The following is a 20472-nucleotide window of genomic DNA, read 5'->3' as shown; positions in this document are numbered from 1 at the left end:
CTGCTCTCTGCTTCAAGAGTCACTAACTGGGTGGGTCAGGCCATTTGGGATATAACATCACTACCAAGAATAACACCATTAGCAGCAATAATAAAACCCACTACAGCTTTTTCAATGATTAAGGTACATTTCCATGCATCGTCTCTATACACAAATGCCTGCCTCTCTCACACGGGTAATTTGTGGACATACACCAAAATGGTACCTGTTATATGGGATTATAGTGGGGAGAGGCATAAGAATGGAGGGTCCATCAGTCAGGGTCCCAAAAGTAAAGAGATGGCAAATACATATTAGAATAATCTGAGAAGGGTTTGTTTATAAAAGAAATAATTGCAAAGTTAGGGAGTAGAGCCTACAGAAACCATGGGGATGGAACAGAAGTCAGGACTAGTAAAGGGGCAGAACAAGGCTGAGCATCAGTGGCTCACACCTGTAATCTCAGCACTTTGGCATGCTGAGGTGGGAAGACTGAGTGAGCTCAGGAGTTCAAGACCAGTCTGGGAAACACAGCAAGATTCCATCTCTACAACAAATGTTTAGAAACTAGCCAGTTGTGGAGGCACACACCTGTCATCCCTACTCAAGAGGCTGAGGTGGGAAGATTGCTTGGGCCCAGAAGCTCAAGGCTGCAGTGGGCCATGATCGCACTACTGTACACCAGCCTGCTGGGCAAAGCAATACTCTGTCTTTAAAAAAACAAATAAATAAATAAACAAATAAAAAGCAGAACAAGTATTGCTTCTAGAAGTCCCAAAGATAGGAGACAGAGATTACCAGAACTCAGAACCCGGGTATATAATACATGCTACCCTGAGAGTGAGGGGAAGGGATCAATATTCTGACCTCCTTCTCCTCTGGCCCTTCAATCCAGAGGGCCTAAGAGCTCTTTATCTGGGGCAAAGAGACAGGTAGAAAAGAGTAGAGGATGGATCTGGAGAGGTAAAAGATATCCAGTCCAAATTTCTTTTAACTTTTTATAAAATTAAATACATGAGCCTGGCGTGGTGGCTTACACCTGTAATCCCAGCACTTTGGGAGGCCGAGGTGGCTTAGCAGTTTGAGACCAGCCTGGCCAACATGGCGAAACCCTGTCTCTACTAAAAATATAAAAATTAGCTGGGTGTGGTGGCGGTTGCCTGTAATCACAGCGAAACTCTGTCTCAAAAAAAAAAAAAAACAAAAAAAATTAGGCTGGGCACAGTGGCTCACGCCTGTAATCCCAACACTTTGGGAGGCTGAGGTGGGTGGATCACGAGGTCAGGAGTTCAACACCAGCCTGACCAATACAGTGAAACCCTGTCTCTATTAAAAATACAAAAATTAGCTGGGCATGGTGGCAGGTGCCAGCTACTCAGGAGGCTGAGGCAGAAGAATTGCTTGAACCCGGGAGGCAGAGGTTGCAGTGAGCCGAGATCACACCACTGGACTCGGGCCTGGGTGACAGAGTGAGACTCAAAAAAGTAAAACCTTACACAGAAACCTGAAGTCCCACCCTCCATAATCCTGGATCCCTCTCTCCAGACGTAATCATCTTTCTTACAATTTGTTAGGTGGGGTTTACTGTTGGCCCTTTCTATATAGACAGAGAGACATATCACAGTAAAATACAGAGAAGTGTTTTATGGAGTGCTATTCGTTTAACATGAATGGTATTACTCTACTACTTTGTTCAATCTTCCCCCCTCCACTATTTTCAGTTCAGTGAGAAAATAACGTTCAAGGGCCAGGCATGGTGGCTCACACCTGTAATCCCAGCACTTTGGGAGGCTGAGGTGGGCGAATCACGTGAGTTCAGGAGTTAGAGACCAGCCTGACCAACATGGAGAAACCCCATCTCTACTAAAAATATAAAAAATTAGCCAGGCGTGGTGGCGCATGCCTGTAATTCCAGCTACTCGGGAGGCTGATGCAGGGGAATCACTTGAACCCGGGAGGTGGAGGTTGCGGTGAGCCAAGATGGTGCCACACCACTCCAGCCTGGGCAACAAGAGCAAAACTCCGTCTCAATAAAAAATAAAAAAAATATGTGTAATGTTCAATGCCTGGTGCGGTGGCTCACACCTATAATCTCAGCACTTGGGGAGGCCGAGGCGGATGGATCACTTAAGCCCAGGAGTTTGAGACCAGCTTGGCCAACACAGTGAAAACCCGTCTCTACTAAAAAATACAAAACATTAGTCGGGAGTAGTGGTGCCTGCCTGTAGTCCCAGCTACATGGGAGGCTGTGGAAGTAGGGTCACTGGAGCCTGGGGAGATCGAGACTGCAGTAAGCCAGGATAGTGCCACTGCACTCTAGCCTGAATGGCACAGTGAAACTCTGTCTCAAAACAAAAAGAAAGAAAAAGGAAATAATGCTCAAGAAGCCAAGATGAGATGGATGGGCTTGATTCTCCTCAGTTGTTTCTACTCCACCACAGTGGCTCTCAAAACACACCCTGCCCTTCATCTGCATTAGCATCACCTAGGAACCTGTTTAAAATGAAAACTGCAGGCCCCACCCAGTGAGGTGAATCAAAAGCACTGGTGGGGGTGTCCAGCTTTTAAAGTCTAGGAACCACTACTCTACCTCCTGGTACTCAAAACTTTCTTCACCACCACCTGATGCCTTGCCAGAGATCGGCATTTCAACAAGATCCCCCTGGTCTACCTCAGGGCCACAAACCATAACCCCCAATCCGTAATGCTTCGCACCCATCCACACAGTGTCTCAGTGGTTTCTGGGAATGGGAGGTAGGGGAGGCCTGCTGAAAGAGCAGTGGTTTTTATCTCTTTGAATATGAATCTATCACTTAACAAGCCTGTGGGAAAAACAGCACTGCATGCCCTAGTTAGACAAGAGTATGTGTTGTGTGTGTGTGTGACAGAAAGCACACGACTACCATTAAACGACCATGGAAATTTATTCCGCTTAGATGTCACTAGTACATGTTATTTTTCTCTTAAATTAAGGGAATTTCAATTTTAACCCCAGGCATAATAAAATTACCAAGACTGTCTAACCTTTGTTTGTACTGCTAATATTGTAGTGGGAATCCATCACCTTAAAACAAACCAGGGGATATACCTTACCTTCTCTGTTCGAACAAGGACACCTTTACCAACATCTACTCCCCACTTTCATGCAGCAGCCCCCACCTCCACACAGCATGGGGGAGGGAAAACTATTTCCAGTACTTCACCTTTAACTTCCTGCTGCCTCCCTCAAAGGCTCATAAATTTTATTTCAAAATCTGAACTCGAAGGCCCCTAACTCCATCTCTCCCTTTGCTTCTCTCTCATTTTCCTCCACTGAGACTTCTCTGGTCTGTTGTACTGCAAACATATCAGCTCTTCCAGCAAATCTACAGGTGAACTACATACATATTTATGCCTAAGAATTGCACTGTCTCACTGCTCAATCCAGCTTGACTCAGCCTAACCCAACGATGTGCTTTTTTAGGCACTTCCAGTTTCACTTCTAGCTCCTACCAGGCTTCCGCCCCGCCCCAATGCAACATAGCCCCCTCAGCTTCCCAGACCCAGGAAGTAGCAAGGTCAGTTCTGTGAGGCCTATATCCAATTTGACTTGCCTCTCCCTTCTTAAAGCAATCTTGGAATTAAAATTTCTAAAGCCCCGTTTCAATTTAATAACTTTTCTTCCATAGAAACAAGAGGTTTTAATCAAGCCTTAAAAATAAATTTGAGCCTTGTGTTTTTAATTATATGGCATCAGGAAAAATAATATAACTATTCTACCAAATTTCAAAAGGAAACATGTTTACATCTCAAATGTGCTATAAAAAGATCCTGGTATGGTAAAACTAGTTTGATTTCGACTCCCACCCCAACCTTTTTTAAACTTCTCCAACACGGTTCCAGAATAACTTCTCAAAATCACTTCTAAAGCAGTAGGTAATTCCAGCTACTCCAGAGACCGAAGTGATCGCCTGAGCCCAGGAGTTCCAGGTCAACCTGGGCAAAATAGTGACTCTTATCTCAAAATAACAAAACAAAACTCACCCTGTCAATTCAGACCATTTTTTTGTTGTTGTTGTTCTACAAAAAGTTAGACTCAAAAGATGTATAGTACTAACTAAATATTCCAGAGTCAAATTGTAACTTCACTTTATCTCAACACAGAATTCATGAGTTGCACATAAATTTACTTTACTTCTTTTTAGAAATGGAGTCTTGGTATGTTGCCCGGATGGTCTCAAACATCTGGCCTCAAGTCATCCTCCCACCTCAGCCTCCCAAGTAGCTGGGATTACAGGTGAGCCACCGCTTCCAATTTACAAATTCACTTTAAAAAGTCAAATCTTTTCACTTCTAGCTTTGCTTCTTGGATTTGTTTGGGAAGGAGGAGTGTTTCTTTTTTAGCAAGTAATGGTAGCTTTTACTTGAAGCTTTAAAATATCATGGAATAGTAACAATTTCAGTTTTCAACAATATATGCAGTTTTAATAGAAACATTAGATAATTCGATTACAAGAGTTCTTGACTTACATTCCTGCCATTAGCAAAGACAGTCAACAATGTCTTAAGAGCCACCAAACATATCAAACTCTAGATACGGTCCAAACCTAAGGTTATTTTAGAAACTAAAAACAGTGTGTAGAAAAACTCTTCAATTATCTGGATTAATCGGTTTTTATCCTGCCTGTATAGAAACAATGTCTTCCTCTTATGAATTAATTCCACAGTTTAGTAATTTTGAAAGGCAGAGAATTCATTTTTCCTTCCTAGGTATCCATAAGCCAAGCTTGTCTAACCCAGAGCCCAGGACGGCTTTGAATGCAGCCCAACACAAATTCATAAACTTTCTTCAAGTGTTATTTTATGTGTGGCCCAAGACAATTCTTCTTCCAACATGGCCCAGAGAAGACAAAAGATTGGACATCCCTGGCCAGCAGTTAGCAGCACTCAAATAAAAAACAAGCCTTATTCCAAAAGTTTCTGTATCTGGCTTTGACCTTAGAAGCCCATTTTGCCATAGATCATTTTCTAAATGGTAGGTTCCCAGGATGGCTCACCAATACCTATTAAGCCCACAATATAGATGAGATAGTGAACTATCAAGCCCAGCCAAGAAGTTTTTCTTTATCTGCTTAAGTGCCCAAACAAGCACTCAGTTAAGATCTAACGTTGAGAATCACAGAGCATGGGACCTTTTATTTTTTTATTTTTATTTTTTTATTTTATTTTATTTTATGTTTTTTGAGACAGAGTCTCGCTCTGTCACCCAGGCGGGAGTTCAGTGGCACGGTCTCAGCTCACTGCAACCTCCACCTCCTGGGTTCACGCCATTCTTCTGCCTCAGCCTCCCGAGTAGCTGGGACTACAAGGTGCCTGCCACCACGCCCGGATAATTTTTTATATTTTTAGTAGAGACGGGGTTTCACCTGTGTTAGCCAGAATGGTCTCGATCTCCTGACCTCGTGATCCACTCGCCTTGGCCTCCCAAAGTGCTGGGATTACAGGCGTGAGCCAACACGCCCGGCCGAGCATGGGACCTTTTCTAAGAAGTAACTCAAATATGCCTGATTTATAGCGAATCCAGGGCCGGGTACAGTGGCTCACACCTGTAACCCCAGAACTCTGAGAGGCCGAGGCGGGTGGATCACCTGAGGTCAGGAGTTCAAGACCAGCCTGGCCAACGTGGTAAAACTCTGTCTCTACTAATAATACAAAAATTAGCCGGGTGTGGTGGCACACGCCTTTAATCCCAGCTACTCGGGAGGCTGAGGCAGGAAAATCACTTGAACCCAGGAGGTGGAGGCTGCAGTGAGCCGAGATCACACCACTGCACTCTAGCCTGGGTGACAAGAACGAAACTCCATCTCCAAAAAATAAATATATACAATAAATAAAAAAATAAAGAGAATCCAGAGCTGGGCACAGTTGGGGGTGCCTATAGTCCCACCTACTCAGGAGGCTGAGGCAGGACAACATAGTGAGACCCCATTTTTAAAAATAAATAAATAACCGGGTGCGGTCGCTCATGCCTGTAATCCCAACATTTTGGGAGACCGAGGCAGGCGGATCACCTGAGGTCAGGAGTTCGAGACCAGCCTGGCTAACATGGTGAAACCCCATTTCTACTAAAAATACAAAAAATCAGCCAGGCATGGTTGCGTGCTCCTGTAATCCCAGCTACTTAGGAGGCTGAGACAGGAGAATCGCTTGAACCCGAGAGGCAGAGGTTGCAGTGAGCCGAGATTGCACCATTGCACACCAGCTTGGGCAACAAGAGCGAAACTCCAACTCAAAAAAGAAATTAAATAAATAAATAAATAAATAAGTGTACCACTCCTATGCAGGTACTCCTACTCCTGATGTGACCAAGTAATGAATGACTTAAAAACTCAGTTTTTAAAACCCTAGCATAGTAATTCAGAACTTAAAGTTATTTCTCAGGAGAGACAAAGGCAAAACAAAAGACTGCAAATTCTCTTCATTGGCTAAAATAGTGACCAACTTTGCTTATACTCAGTCTTTTATTATCAAAACTAATTGCTGTGTTTTCGAAGGCTATCTGTAAAGTAAGATGCAGTAAAGCACGATGGCTAAAAATACAGATTCTGGAACTAGACTACCTGGGTTCATATCCCAGGTAACACTCTTAATAGCTGTACCATCTCCAGCGAGTTGTTTAACCTCTGTGTGCTCCAGTTTCATCTGTACAATAAGTATGATGAGTCCCTTAAGGGACTGCAGTGAGGATTAAATGAATTAATCCACATAAAATACTTACAACAGAGCCTTAAATAATAAGCATACAAAGTGACCACTATTATCTAGATGTTTAAAAACAGGTAGAATTTAGAAAAGGAACTGAAGGGAAAAGAGGCATTATAGGCTGAAGTAACAATCAAAGGAACAGAAGTAGAAAAATCACACACAGGTGGGCAAAAAGGTGTTGTTCTATTTCCCTGGAGAACAATATTTATGATGAAGAACAGTAAAGACTGGAATAACGAGGACCCAAGAATGCTGGCCCTCAATGCCAGACCAAAAAATATGGCTTTTACTTAGAAAGCAGCCACTTAAAGATTTGATCTAATTAAATATGTGCTTTGGCAAGGTCAATTATCAAGGTTATCAAATCATATCATTAAGCCCGGTGGCTCACACCTGTAATCCCAACACTTTGAGAGGTCAAGGTGGGCAGGCGGATCACCCGAGGTCGGGAGTTTGAAACCAGCCTGGTCAACATGGTGAAACCCCATGTCTATTAAAAATACAAAAATTAGCTGGGCATGGTTGCGTGCACTTGTAGTCCGAGCTGCCCACTCGGGAGGCTAAGGCAGGAGAATTGCTTGAACCCAGGAGGTGGAGGTTGCAGTGAGCAGAGAGAGCACCATTTCACTCCAGCCTGGGCAACAGAGTGAGACTCTGTTTCAAAAAAAAAAAAAAAAAAAAAAAGTCATATAATTACTATTAATGCAATTGTGATGTTTTTGCAATCCCAAAAATGCATTTGTTCTGCTAACACTGTCATAATCTATCATTGAACTGCTGCATATCTAAATTATCTCTGAAATCCTCACTGTGCCTAGTACATAGTAAGCATTCAACAAATGTTTACCAAATTATTATTAATATTAGTAATTATTATTATCAATCATTACCTTTTTGTGTGTGTGTGAGACAGAGTCTCCTTCTGTCTGTCACCCAGGCTGGAGTGGAGTGGCGTCATCTTGGCACACTGCAACCTCCATCTCCTGGGTTCAAGCAATTCTCCTGCCTCAGCCCCCCAAGGAGCTGGGATTACAGGCGCCCACCACCACACCTGGCTAAGTTTTTGTATTTTTAGTAGAGGCGGGTTTCCACCCTGTTGGCCAGGCTGATCTCAAACTCCTGACCTCAGATGATCTGCCCGCCTTGGCCTCCCAAAGTGCTGGGATTACAGGCGTGAGCCACCAGGACCAGCCTCAAATCGTTATTTTTTAGTGGCCAACAGAGAGCAGTGAAATAGAGACAGGGGTTAATCCCCAAAAGAAATATAAATTAGCCAGGTGCGGTGGCTCACATCTGTAATCCCAGCACTTTGGGAGGCTGAGGTGGGCAGATCACAAGGTCAGGAGTTCGAGACCAACCTGGCCGATATGGTGAAAGCCCGTCTCTACTAAAAATACAAAAATTAGGCGGGCATGGTGGCAGGCACCTGTAGTCCCAGCTACTCTGGAGGCTGAGGCAGGAGAATTGCTTTAACCCAGGAGGTGGAGGTTGCAGTGAGTTGAGATCATGCCACTGTACTCCAGCCTGGGTGACAGAGCAAGACTCTGTCTCAAAAAATAAATAAATAAAAGAAAAGAAAAAGGAAAAAAAAAGAAATATAAATTATAAGTATTATAAATAAGGCAAATAAAGTAACCTAGATAATAGTTTACAATTAAGCTAAAATAAGTCATTGCTAATCAACATACTTAACTACAACACGTTTTTGTTTTGGAGACTGAGTCTCGCTCAGCCACCCAGGCTAGAGTGCAGTGGCATGATCTCGGCTCACTGCAACCACAGTCTCCTGGCTCCAAACGAGTCTCCCATCTCCCCAGAAACTGGGATTACAGGCATCCGCCATCATGCCTGGCTAATTTTTGTATTTTAGTAGCGACGGGGTTTCACCTTAGCCAGGCTGGTCTTGAACTCCTGACCTCAGGTGATCCGCCCACCTTAGCCTCCCAAAGTGCTAGTATTATAGGCATGAGCCACCCCGTCCAGCCAAATCTTGTGTATTTTGAAGTCTTATAAAATTGAGCTGTCAAATTGGTACAGCCTTTTCAAAGGATTATTTGGGCAATATCTGCTAATGGGCAGTCTTTTTTTGTTTGTTTTTGAGATGGAGTTTAGCTCTTGTTGCGCAGGCTGGAGTGCAATGGCACCGTCTTGGCTCACTGCAACCTCCGCCTCCTGGGTTCAAGTGATTGTCCTGCCTCAGCCTCCCAAGTAGCTGGGATTACAGGCGCCCACCACAGTGCCCGGCTAATTTTTTTTGTATCTTTAGTAGAGACCGGATTTCACCATGTTGGCCAGGCTGGTGTCGAACTCCTGACCTCAGGTGATCCACCCACCCTGGCCTCCCAAAGTCCTGGGACTATAGGCATTTCCTAATCCAGGACAAAATTATGCTGGGGGGTAAGAATAAAGGTCTAACTCCTGACTTGACTCCAAGTAATTACAGGAAAGGACAGCTTACAGTAGCCATAGGTATCCATGGAGTACATACTATCTACCTGTACACCACAGACGTCAATGCTAATTACAGCAACAAAAAGGGCCACATCCTGAGAATGGACACCTGAAGTTTACAGTCCTAAAGTCTAAAGATCACCTTGCAATCAATTGTTTGGTGCATTTCTTACAAAATACAACAACAAAACAGGCTGGGGATGGTCATTCACACCTATAATCTCAGCACTTTAAGAGGCCAAGGTGGGAGGATCACTTGAGCCCAGGAGTTTGAGACCAGCCTAAGCAACATAGTGAAACCCTATCTCACAAAAAAGTTTAAAAGGTTAGCATAGTTGTCACACCCATAGTCCTAGCTACTCAGGAGGCTGAGGTGAAAGGATTGCTTAAGCCTGGGAGATAGAAGCTGCAGTGAGCTATGATTACCACTGCCACTGCACTGCTGAGTGGGCAATAAAGCAACACCTTGTCTCAAAAAACAAACAGAAAACGGCAGTTTGAGATACCAGTAACAAGTAATACAGTAATAATTAACATATTAAGAAAAAAGTTTTAGGCCAGGCGTGGTGGCTCAAGCCTGTAATCCCAGCACTTTGGGAGGCCGAGACGGGCGGATCACGAGGTCAGGAGATCAAGACCATCCTGGCTAACACGGTGAAATCCCGTCTCTACTAAAAATATACAAAAAAACTAGCTGGGCGAGGTGGCGGGCGCCTGTAGTCCCAGCTACTCGGGAGGCTGAGGCAGGAGAATGGTGTAAACCCGGGAGGCGGAGCTTGCAGTGAGCTGAGATCCGGCCACTGCACTCCAGCCTGGACGACAGAGCGAGACTCCGTCTCAAAAAAAAAAAAAAAGTTTTCAGTAAAAGATTGCCAACAAGACTTCTTAGAAGCACATCATGACGTAGAATGGTTGACGTAAGTGTTTATTACCGGGCATGGTGGCTCACGCCTGTAATCCCAGCACTTTGGGAGGCCAAGGCGGGTGGATCACAAGGTCAGGAGTTCCAGACCAGCCTGGCCAATATGGTGAAACCCCGTCTCTACTTAAAAAAAAAGTACAAAAATTAGCCGGGCATGGTGGCGCAGGCCTGTAGTCCCAGCTACTGGGAAGGCTGAGGCAGGAGAATCGCTTGAACTCAGGAGGCGGAGGTTGCAGTGAGCCGAGATCGTGCCACTGCACTCCAGCCTGGGGGCAACAGAGTGAGACTTCATCCCAAAAAAAAAAAGTTTATTGGCCAGGCCCAGTGAGAAGGAGGTTGCCGTGAGCTGAGATCACACCACTGCACTCCAGCCTTCGTCTCAGAAAAAAGAAAAAAAAGAATTTATTAAGCACATCAGCCAGGCGCGGTGGCTCACGCCTATAATCCCAGCACTTTGGGAGGCAAAGGTGGGTGGATCACCTGGGTCAGGAGTTTGAGACCAGCCTGGCCAAAAGGATGAAACCCTGTCTCTACAAAAATAGAAAAATTAGCTGGGAGTGGTGGTGCGCACCTGTAATCCCAGCTACTCGGGAGGCTGATACAGGAGAATCGCTTGAACCCAGGAGGCGGAGATTGCAGTGAGCCAAGATTGCAGCACTGCACCCCAACCTGGGTGACAGAGCAAGACTCCATCTCAAAAAAAAAAAAAAAAAAAAAAAGAGAGAGAGAGAGTTTATTAAGCATACATCCCCAGATAAACTGATTTTTTTCTGGTGGCAACAGGGAGAAATCGCTTCCCAAAAATGTAAGTGCTTAATTAAAAAAAAAAAAAAAAAAGATTGGCCAGGCATGGTGGCTCACACCTGTAATCTCAGCACTTTGGGAGGCTGAGGAGGACGGATCACCTGAGGTTGGGAGTTCAAGACCAGCCTGACCAACATGGAGAAACCCCCGTCTCTACTAAAAATACAAAATTAGCTGTGCGTGGTGACACATGCCTGTAATTCCAGCTACTCGGGAGGCTAAGGCAGAATGGCTTGAAAACCTGGAAGGCGGAGGAGATGGCGCCATTGCACTCCAACCTGGGCAACAAGAGCAAAATTCTGTCTCAAAAAAAAAAAGAAAAGATTAGTGGGCGCATCCCTGGGAGAGTAAGCAAGTTATGTATTTGGTTTTTGTGGGCAATCAATCATTCTGCTAACACAAATATAAAGCAAAGTAGACCCAGATTTCTATATATCTTCCTCTAAAGTACTTTTAAGTTACAATTTCAGACTTAAAAAAAAAGTTCCAAGCTCAGTCTTGTCCTTTTTTAAAGCTGCAAGTATTATAATTTAAAACTCTGAAATGTATTCACTTAAACACATTCCTGTCACTAACAACAACACTCTATTATCCACTTTTGGTACTGTCTCCAGATGATTTTTAATCCCTGCCTGACTTCTCCCTACCAACAAGTACTTGGATACCATCTTTACCCTGCCTGCCCCCACTACTTGGTTGTGCCTAGGGAATTATAATTACAGTGATCCCGCCTTTAGAACATCCTCAGAGCACAAAGCTTCTTTGTATAATGGTGGAGGGAGGGTGCCCTCCAGGCTCCACAGAAAAGAGTGGGTGGTAGCAACAGAGGAAGAGGAACTGGAGCCACTATGGTGGCCCTCAGTTCTAGTTCAATATTGTTTGTGGGAATTTACTTGTAGTGACCAGCCAGGGTTCTGTTGAGCCTCTGCATCTCCTCACATATGGGGGTGAAGAGAGAAGCAGGGCCTATCCTGGCAGATGGGCATAATCACCATGCCCAGACTAGGGAGCAGAAGGAAGCAAGAAATTTGGGAGAAAAGCAAGCAATAACTGTCTTGAATTGCACCCCTTTAGGCAGTTCGCAAGACGTTAAGTGAGGAAGTTTTGACAACAAAGGCTATCACCCTAATTAACCAGTGGCTAGTACTGGCATGACTGGCACTCCGTAGATGCTCAAATATGTATTGAGGTGGCAATAAAAATCTACATAGGAAGACAAATCTATAAAAGTTTTAACAAGATAGCATAAAAGCCAAATGAAAAATACTTTTTATTAATTACGAGTCCCAGCCAGGCACAGTGGCTCATTCCTGTAGTAGTCCTAGCACTTAGGGAGGTCGAGGCAGGAGGATTACTTGAGCTCAGGAGTTCAAGAACACCCTGGGCAACATGGCAAGACCCCATCTCTTTAAGTATGAGTCCCAACTCTTCTCTATCTGTAAATGTGATTTTTTTTTTTTTTGAGATGGAGTCTTGCTCTGTCCCCCAGGCTGGAGTGCAGTAGAGCGATATCAGCTCAATGCAACCTACACCTCCCAGGTTCAAGCGATTCTCCCGCCTCAGTCTCCTGAGTAGCTGGGACTACAGGTGCACACCACCACGCCCAGGTATTTTTGTATTTTTAGTAGAGACAGGGTTTCACCATGTTGTTTCACCATGTTGCCCAGGCTGGTCTCAAATTCTTGAGATCAAGTGATCCACCTGCCTCGACCTCCCAAAGTGCTGGGATTACAGGCGTGAGCCACCGCGCCCAGCCCCATAAATGTGATTATTAAATAAACACCTGTTTTACTTTCAGCCTACTCTACTTCTGTTTAGTTTGAGGAACTACTCACTTTTTAGTTCTCTACAATAAAACAAATTTCAACAGAAGGTCAGCATGCAGCATCTGCAGCCACTAAAATCCAAGGTGCAGAAGCAGAATGGACAGGCAACATTTCAACTCCAAGAACATCCCAAAAGCACTACAAATTGTCCTACTACCTAACTGCTTGCTATTCTTCTTTCCATGTATACAGTTTTCTCTCTCTCTTTTTTTTTTTTTCTGAGATAGCGTCTCACTCTGTTCCCCAGACTGGAGAGGGCAGTGGCACCATCTCAGCTCACTGCAACCTCCGCCTCCCAGGCTCAAGCAATTCTCCTGCCTCAGCCTCCCAAGTAGCTGAAATTACAGGCACGCGCCACCACGTCCAGCTAATTTTTGTATTTTTAGTAGAGACAGGGTTTCACCATGTTGCCCAGGCTGGTCTCAAACTGGAGCTCAAGTTATCCACCCGCCTCGGCCTCCCAAAGTGCTGGGATTACAGGCGTGAGCCACGGCGCCCAGCCCCTTCCATGTATATAGTTGTTCCTCTTACTACTACTTCCCTACATTTCTCAACAAAGTCAAAGGATCAGTATATACACCAAAACTCACAATCTCTCACTCCCTTATTTCTATACATATTTTACCACAAAAGTAGAAAATGCACTGATAGCTTTTTTTTTTTTTGAGACGGAGTCTCACTCTGTCGCCCAGGCTGGAGTGCAGTGGCCGGATCTCAGCTCACTGCAAGCTCCGCCTCCGGGTTTACGCCATTCTCCTGCCTCAGCCTCCCGAGTAGCTGGGACCACAGGCGCCCGCCACCTTGCCCGGCTAGTTTTTTTTGTATTTTTTAGTGGAGACGGGGTTTCACCGTGTTAGCCAGCATGGTCTCGATCTCCTGACCTCGTGATCCGCCCATCTCGGCCTCCCAAAGTGCTGGGATTACAGGCTTGAGCCACCGCGCCCAGACTTTTTTTTTTTTTTTTTTTTTTGAGACGCAGTCTTGCTCTCCAGGCTGGAGAGCAATGGCACAATCTCGGCTCATTGCAACCTCCACCCCCGGCTTCAGCCTCCCGAGTAGCTGGGATTACAGGTGTGTGCTGCCCAGCTAATTTTTGTATTTTTAGTAGAGGCGGGGTTTCACCATGTTGGCCAAGCTGGTCTCAAACTCCTGACCTCAGGTGATCCACCCTCCTCGACCTCCAAAAGTGCTGGGATTACAGGCGTGAGCCAACGCACCGGGCCAGTAATAGCTTTCAAAAGCATGACTTAACTATTGATAAACCCTAATATACGCTCATCATTCTACTCTTCCACCTGTCCAACATCACTGCAGTTAACTGTTCTAAGCAGTCCCAAGAACAGCGCTAATATCCATCTAAGAAGAACAGGAAAAAAACTGAAACCACTCTGGGTAAGGCCTGCAGGTAAGAATCATTTATTTTCTTTCTGTGGGCATAAGACCACTTTTGTTAAACATCTTTAGTTTTTTAACATATAATTTCTTTTAAAAAGTTCCTCCAAGACAGCAGCAAAAGCAAATCGAAACTTCCTATCCACCACCCTCAATCATGTTTAAAAATAATAAAAAAGACAACAGAAACCACTTCAAATGTACCTTTCCCTAGAGCCCCCAGAACAGCATTCGTCCATGACAACTGTTCTGAAAAACACTCTGCCATTATTTCCAAAAGCAGTAGGAAGTCCAGTCTTGTCCTTGGTTTGCACTCCCCACTCCTCTCTCTCCAAGAAAAAAACGAAACAGCAGGAAGCGTAAACAACCACTTAATGGAAAATACAAATGGGTAAATATTTTCAAAATTCGCTAAAAAGCCTCAGGTCTTCAGGAATGCTAGTGCAGGGGGAAATAGGAAGAGAAAAATAACTGCATTTACCCTTCCAAGTGAGCACTGTAAGAAGACAAGAGCAGGCCGGGCGCGGTGGCTCAAGCCTGTAATCCCAGCACTTTGGGAGGCCGAGATGGGCGGATCACGAGGTCAGGAGATCGAGACCATGCTGGCTAACACGGTGAAACCCCGTCTCTACTAAAAAAATACAAAAAATTAGCCGGGCGAGGTGGCGGGCGCCTGTAGTCCCAGCTACTTGGGAGGCTGAGGCAGGAGAATGGCGTGAACCCAGGAGGCGGAGCTTGCAGTGAGCTGAGATCCGGCCACTGCACTCCAGCCTGGGCGACAGAGCGAGACTCCATCTCAAAAAAAAAAAAAAAAAAAAAAAAAGAAGACAAGAGCAAATGTGGCGCATAGCTACTACACTTTCTCTCCTCCATTTACCAGATACTTTTGTCTTTTTTTTGAGACAGAGTCTCACTCTGTTGCCCAGGCTGGAGTGCAGTGGCATGATCTCAGCTCACTGCAACCTTCACCTTCCGGGTTCAAGCAATTCTCCTGCCTCAGCCTCCAAAGTAGCTGGGATTACAGGCATGCGCCATCATGCCCAATTAATTTTTCTATTGTTAGTAGAGACGGGGTTTCACTATGTTGGCCAGGCTGGTCTTGAACTCCTGACCTCAGGTGATCCACCCACCTCGGCCTCCCAAAGTGCTGGGATTATAGGCATGAGCCACTGCGCCCGGCCAACAATGGTATTTTCTAAATAACTTATTCTGTATGTATTTCTCCAGCCTCATAACAAAGTTTACCATTTGAAGCTATGCTCTTTGGTTCAGCTGAGCATGGTGATAAAAAGCCCCTTCCCAAGAAAAGTTCACATGGAGAACTCTTGGAGCCCCTAGGGCGAGCACCAACCCAGACCTCATGGTAAAGCCCATAATGCACATGGATGAAACTGTTAGTTACAGCTGGACTAAACAGTTCCAAAGCTGCAGAGCAGTGCTAGATCACAGATCACCTTTGTGTGGATTAGAAAAGGTGCCCCTTCTCTGAGGCTACTCATCGTGGTAAGTGGAGTACAGAATAGATTTCCATCCTCACTTGCCATCCGAAACAGGTATCTTTTTGCTGGGTGCAATCTCTATGGTCCTATACCGCAGCACTGTTAAGAAGCGTACCGGCCAGGCATGGTGGCTCATGCGTGTAATCCCAACGCTTTGGGAGGCCGAGGCAGGCTGATCACGGAGGTCAGGAGTTTGAGACCAGTCTGGCCAACATGGTGAAACCTCGCCTCTACTAAAAACACAAAAATTATCCGGGCATGGTGGCAGATGCCTGTAATCCCAGCTACTCGGGAGGCTGAGGCAGGAGAATCATTTGAACCTGGGAGGTGGAGGTTGCAGTGAGCCGAGATCACGCCATTGCTCTCCAGCCTGGGCAACAAGAGCAAAACTCTGTGTCAAAAAAAAAAAAAAACGAAAAAGTAAAAGAAAAGCATACCTGGGCAATGCTGCACCTCCAAAGTGGGTTTCCAGAAAGAGGAACCTTAATAAAGACAAGCAGGCACTTCACAAATTTCACTATCAGAAAGCCTCAGATTTGTTAATACAAATTCATTCATAAACACATCAGGACTACAGGAAAAAAGGTCTAGCAGAGAAGGAAAACTAGCACATTTGGGAGAAAGGACACTCTTCCATCTTGAGGGATGATCGTTGTTTAGGAAACCTTAATCTTTGACCATAGGTTCAGACGGCTGAACCTCAAATGTTGGTCATAAGCTAAAATAATCACTAGCATCTGCAGAGGGATGATCATCTTTATCTTAAAAAAGACATGATCACATGTTTACCTCTGGGGGTTTTACTTTCTCCAAATTTTCCTTCTCTGCTAGACCCTTTTTGCCTTTATCCTAACTTTAAAACCACATACAGTTGACATATGTACTTAAAATCTGTAAAATCTGATAAATAACCCTGGTAGGTAGTGGGCCCCTTAGCTAACTCCAATGAAAATCAGAGGAATGGACAACCTAGATTAAGAGGGCTATGGCATCCAACCCTATCATTCTTTTACGCTCCATAAAAGAGATCAAGTATCACATGGGTCAAAATTCCATCCCAGTCATCCAGGAGTGGGAACAGAGGGGCAGCCTAAGGAAAAGATGAGGGCTAAGCTGGGGCAAAGCTAAAACAGTGGTTCTCAAACTTTAGTGGACATCAGAATCTATTGGGGAGTTTTCTCAGAATCAGATGTCTGGGTCCCTCCCTACACTTGATACATCAGAATGTCCTGGAGCACATCTATTTTTGACAAAGCTCAAACTGCTGACGCAGGTTCACTAGAAAGTTTAGAAATAATGAGAAATCTACCACAACTATCGGCAGTTCCAAAATAAAAGTCATCCATTGCAAAACTAGGTTTAGCAGGTCAGAAAGGGGCGAAAAAGGATCACCAGCCTGCATGTATAACAGGCTGCGCTGGGCTGGAGCCTGTAGGGAGAGGTCCATTATTATATAGAGACAAAAACAGTGTTCTATAAACAACACTTTTTGTGTGGAAATATTTCAAACATCTGAAAAATATTTAGAATATACTAAATATCTCTGTACCCTACACCCAACATTATCAAATCTTAATTTACAATTACCTGATTCAGATTTTTTTTTAAAGTAATAGAACATTAAAGGTATAAATAAAGCCCTTTTGTGTACCCTTGTGTAATCGCATTCCTCATCTTCTCTTCCCAAAGACAATCATTACTCTTAATATGCGTATTTTAATACTATCACCACATATGGGCATAGCCACAAACAATATTATTTTGCATGTTTTCAGATTTTACACAAGTGAAAAGATTCTGTAAGAATTCTTCTGACTTGCTTCCCCGCTCCATATTATGTTTTTGAGATTCACCTATTTTAATGCATGTGGCTAGTTTATTTTTCACAGTGCTGTAATATTCAATTGTATGGGTCTATCTAAAAATGTATTGGCCGGGCGCGGTGGCTCACGCCTGTAATCCCAACACTTCAGGAGGCCGAGGCGGGCAGATCACGAGGTCAGGAAATCGAGACCATCCTGGGTAAAACAGTGAAACCCCGTCTCTACTAAAATTACGAAAAAAAAATAGCCGGGCATGGTGGCAGGCACCCGTAGTCCCAGCTACTTGGGAGGCTGAGGCAGGAGAATGGTGTGAGCCCAGGAGGTGGAGCTTGCAGTGAGCCGAGATCACGCCACTGCACTCCAGCCTGGGTGACAGAGGGAGACTCCGTTTCAAAAAATAAATAAATAAATAAATAAATATGTATGTATTATTCTGTTGGTGGATATTTAAGCTGGAATGAGCATTCTTGTATTTTTTTCATACTTATTTTCTTGGACAAGTGTGCAAGGATCTCTTAGGATATATACCCAGAAATGGACATTTTAGGTAACTGAATATGTCTGCCCACCTTCACACTAAACACTAAATACCACTACTCTCTAAGGTGGTTAGATCCATTTACATTTCCACTACAGTATATAAAAGTTTATTTATCCACAACCTTAATAATACTCGGTTTATCACAGCATTACATTTTTGCCAACCTGATCGGTGTCAAATGGCATCTCACTGTTGTTTCAATTTGCATTTCCCTGATTATAAGTCTCTCGCAAGTACATTTTCTTGCTTTTAAGTATATATTTGTCAAATACATGTGTCTTAGAGTTTTTTAGGAAAATCTAACCCATCTTGTCTGAATTGGGGCAGTCCTTCCCAAAGCACCCTGCCAACAGCCACCACAGCAGGAAAGCTAAGGTGCAAGAGGGCAGCAAGAAAACAGCTGACTTAAACAAGGAATCATCTTGGACAAAGGGCCTTAATTAATGCATTTGCTAATTAGTCTTTCCCTTCCCTCTTTTGTCAAGCCTTACTTCCAAGACAATACTCCAGGCACTGGGGGTCTGCATCCTTAGAACAGGAGCGAGCATGAGGGGGAAGGAGGAGGGTGCTCAAGCTAGAACGTTTCTATAAAAGTATAGCTGTCCTTACTCAAAAAAAGAAGTGACTGCAGACCAATTCATACTCAACCTTGTAAGCTACCATCCACCTCCAACAGACTCCTTTCAAACTCATCACGTTTGGCACCTTCTTTGAAACATCCCAACCTTTTTCTCCAGCCTAGACACCGTCCCCCGCCCTTCAGCAACCCTTTCATCTCCCTTCCCCCACAATGACTGAATACCCTCTCCTTTTTCCCCATTCTATTTTCTAGCTCCATGGGACCCTCTTCTCTGCCTGTAACACGCTGCTCTCTCCCTTGCTTCTAGAACTGCAAGTCCTTTCCCCTTCCCTTTCCAACAGACATCCGCAGTCAAAACAACCCACCTCATCATCCACCCCAAATAAAAACGGAAATCCCATGTATTACATGCCAGGCAGGCGGGTGACTCGGTCCCAATCCTCCCAGCTACCTTCTCCCTTCACGCCTGGGATAGCTGTTCTTTCTCGGGGAGTTCTCCAAGTGTGGTAGGTCCAAACCACCTGGAAAAAACTCACATGGCCTTCTGTGCCGTAAATGTCTTTACCAGGGCCATGTATGCATTTCTGGTTTCGACATGAACGAAATTCGGGCCATTTACTGAAAAAAGACACCTTACGGGCGCCTCCACAAAAGCGGGCAGGCCTCCCTCCCAGTGATTCCAGCTGAATTGGTTTCGTCCGTGCAGTGGTGGGGAAGGTGGCCTGGCAGACATCAAACGGTCCCCACGATAAGAAGTTTCCGAAGCTCTGCCCCACTCACTCAAGAAAGCCCTCTCCCCGAGAGCATTCCCCGCACAGAAGTCTCTCCCGCTGCGGCTCCCCGGGGCACCACCAAGCTCCCAAGTCGGCCCCCTGCTCTTCTGTCCCACCCTGCAAGAGATCGTTACTCCCAAGCCAGCCCAAAAAGGGCTGGGTGGGTGTGCCAGGGTCCAGGGCCTGACCCCCTCCCCCCAGATCAATCTCCCTCGGCTCCCGGGGGCCGGGAAATCGGCCTCCTCCCAGCCCCCTCTGCTCGGGGCCCGCGCCGGCCCAGGGTAGCCCTGGGTCCCAGCCAAGACACGGCTCTCACCGGCTATGTGACCTTGGGCAAGTCACTTCCCCCTCTAAGCCTCGGTTTCCTCCTCCGCCGAGCAGAGACCTAGAGAGGTCTTGCCCTGCACACCCTGGGGGAGGAGGCTACCCACCGGGTGGGAAAACGCTTTGTGAGACGTTCGGCGCGGCTGAGGCGCAGGGCTCGTAGGGGCTCCGGGGCCGGACAAAGCTGACCCGGACAACGCTCCTCCCCGTCGGCGGAGCCGGGCGGCTGGACCACACGCCTCCGGCCCCCACCCGCGGGACCGACCCACGCCCCTCCCCGCCTGGCCCGCTCCGGGACCCCGTACCTGCTCCCGGCGCTCGGCCGCAGGCGCCTCCACCCTGGGCGCCCGCCCGGAGAGGCCCGTGGCCCGGAGGGCTGAGGCGGTCCGTGGCGGCGGGCTCCGGCCGGGGCGGCGGCGGTGGGGGGCGCGGGCGGCGCGGGGGCCCGAGCTCGGCGGGGCCGGGCCTGGGAGACGACGACTGAGGTTGAAAGTGCGCGGCGGCGGCGGCTGCTGAGGCGGCGGCGGCAGCGACCGCGGCGGCGGCGCTTCCGCTCATGGCGCGGCCGCGAGCAGCGGCTCCGGCTGCGACTCGACTCCGGCGCGGCGGGCGCTGGCTGGGCCCCGGCCGGCAGCAGCGGTGGTGGCGGCGACGGAGGCGGCTCCCGAAGGGGGAGGAGGCGGAGCCGGGAAGCGGCGGCGGCGGCGGAGGGGGCGGGGACGTGGAAGGGGCGGGGACGCCGAGCCGCCGCCGCCAATGGGCGCGGGGCTCCTCAGCCGCGGCTCCGGGGGCGGGCGGGCGCCGCCGAGGGGTA

The 20472-nt window shown here is 46.4% G+C and overlaps 1 protein-coding gene across 3 annotated transcripts in view; it reads right to left on the bottom strand.

Annotated features, from left to right (window-relative positions):
- RNF38 (ring finger protein 38) overlaps nucleotides 1-20014 on the bottom strand; it is a 144251-nt gene extending 124237 nt beyond the window's left edge. For all 3 annotated transcript variants that reach the window (XM_050762153.1, XM_050762154.1, XM_050762156.1), the window contains exon 1: nucleotides 19964-20014. The gene's annotated coding sequence lies outside the window, so the exon portion shown is untranslated. The remainder of the gene's footprint in view (nucleotides 1-19963) is intronic.
- Nucleotides 20015-20472: the final 458 nt, after the last annotated feature.

The sequence above is a fragment of the Macaca thibetana genome, chromosome 15 (genome assembly GCF_024542745.1).
Source record: "Macaca thibetana thibetana isolate TM-01 chromosome 15, ASM2454274v1, whole genome shotgun sequence".
Lineage (NCBI taxonomy): Eukaryota > Metazoa > Chordata > Mammalia > Primates > Cercopithecidae > Macaca > Macaca thibetana.
This window is presented reverse-complemented; position numbering and strand designations above follow the sequence as displayed.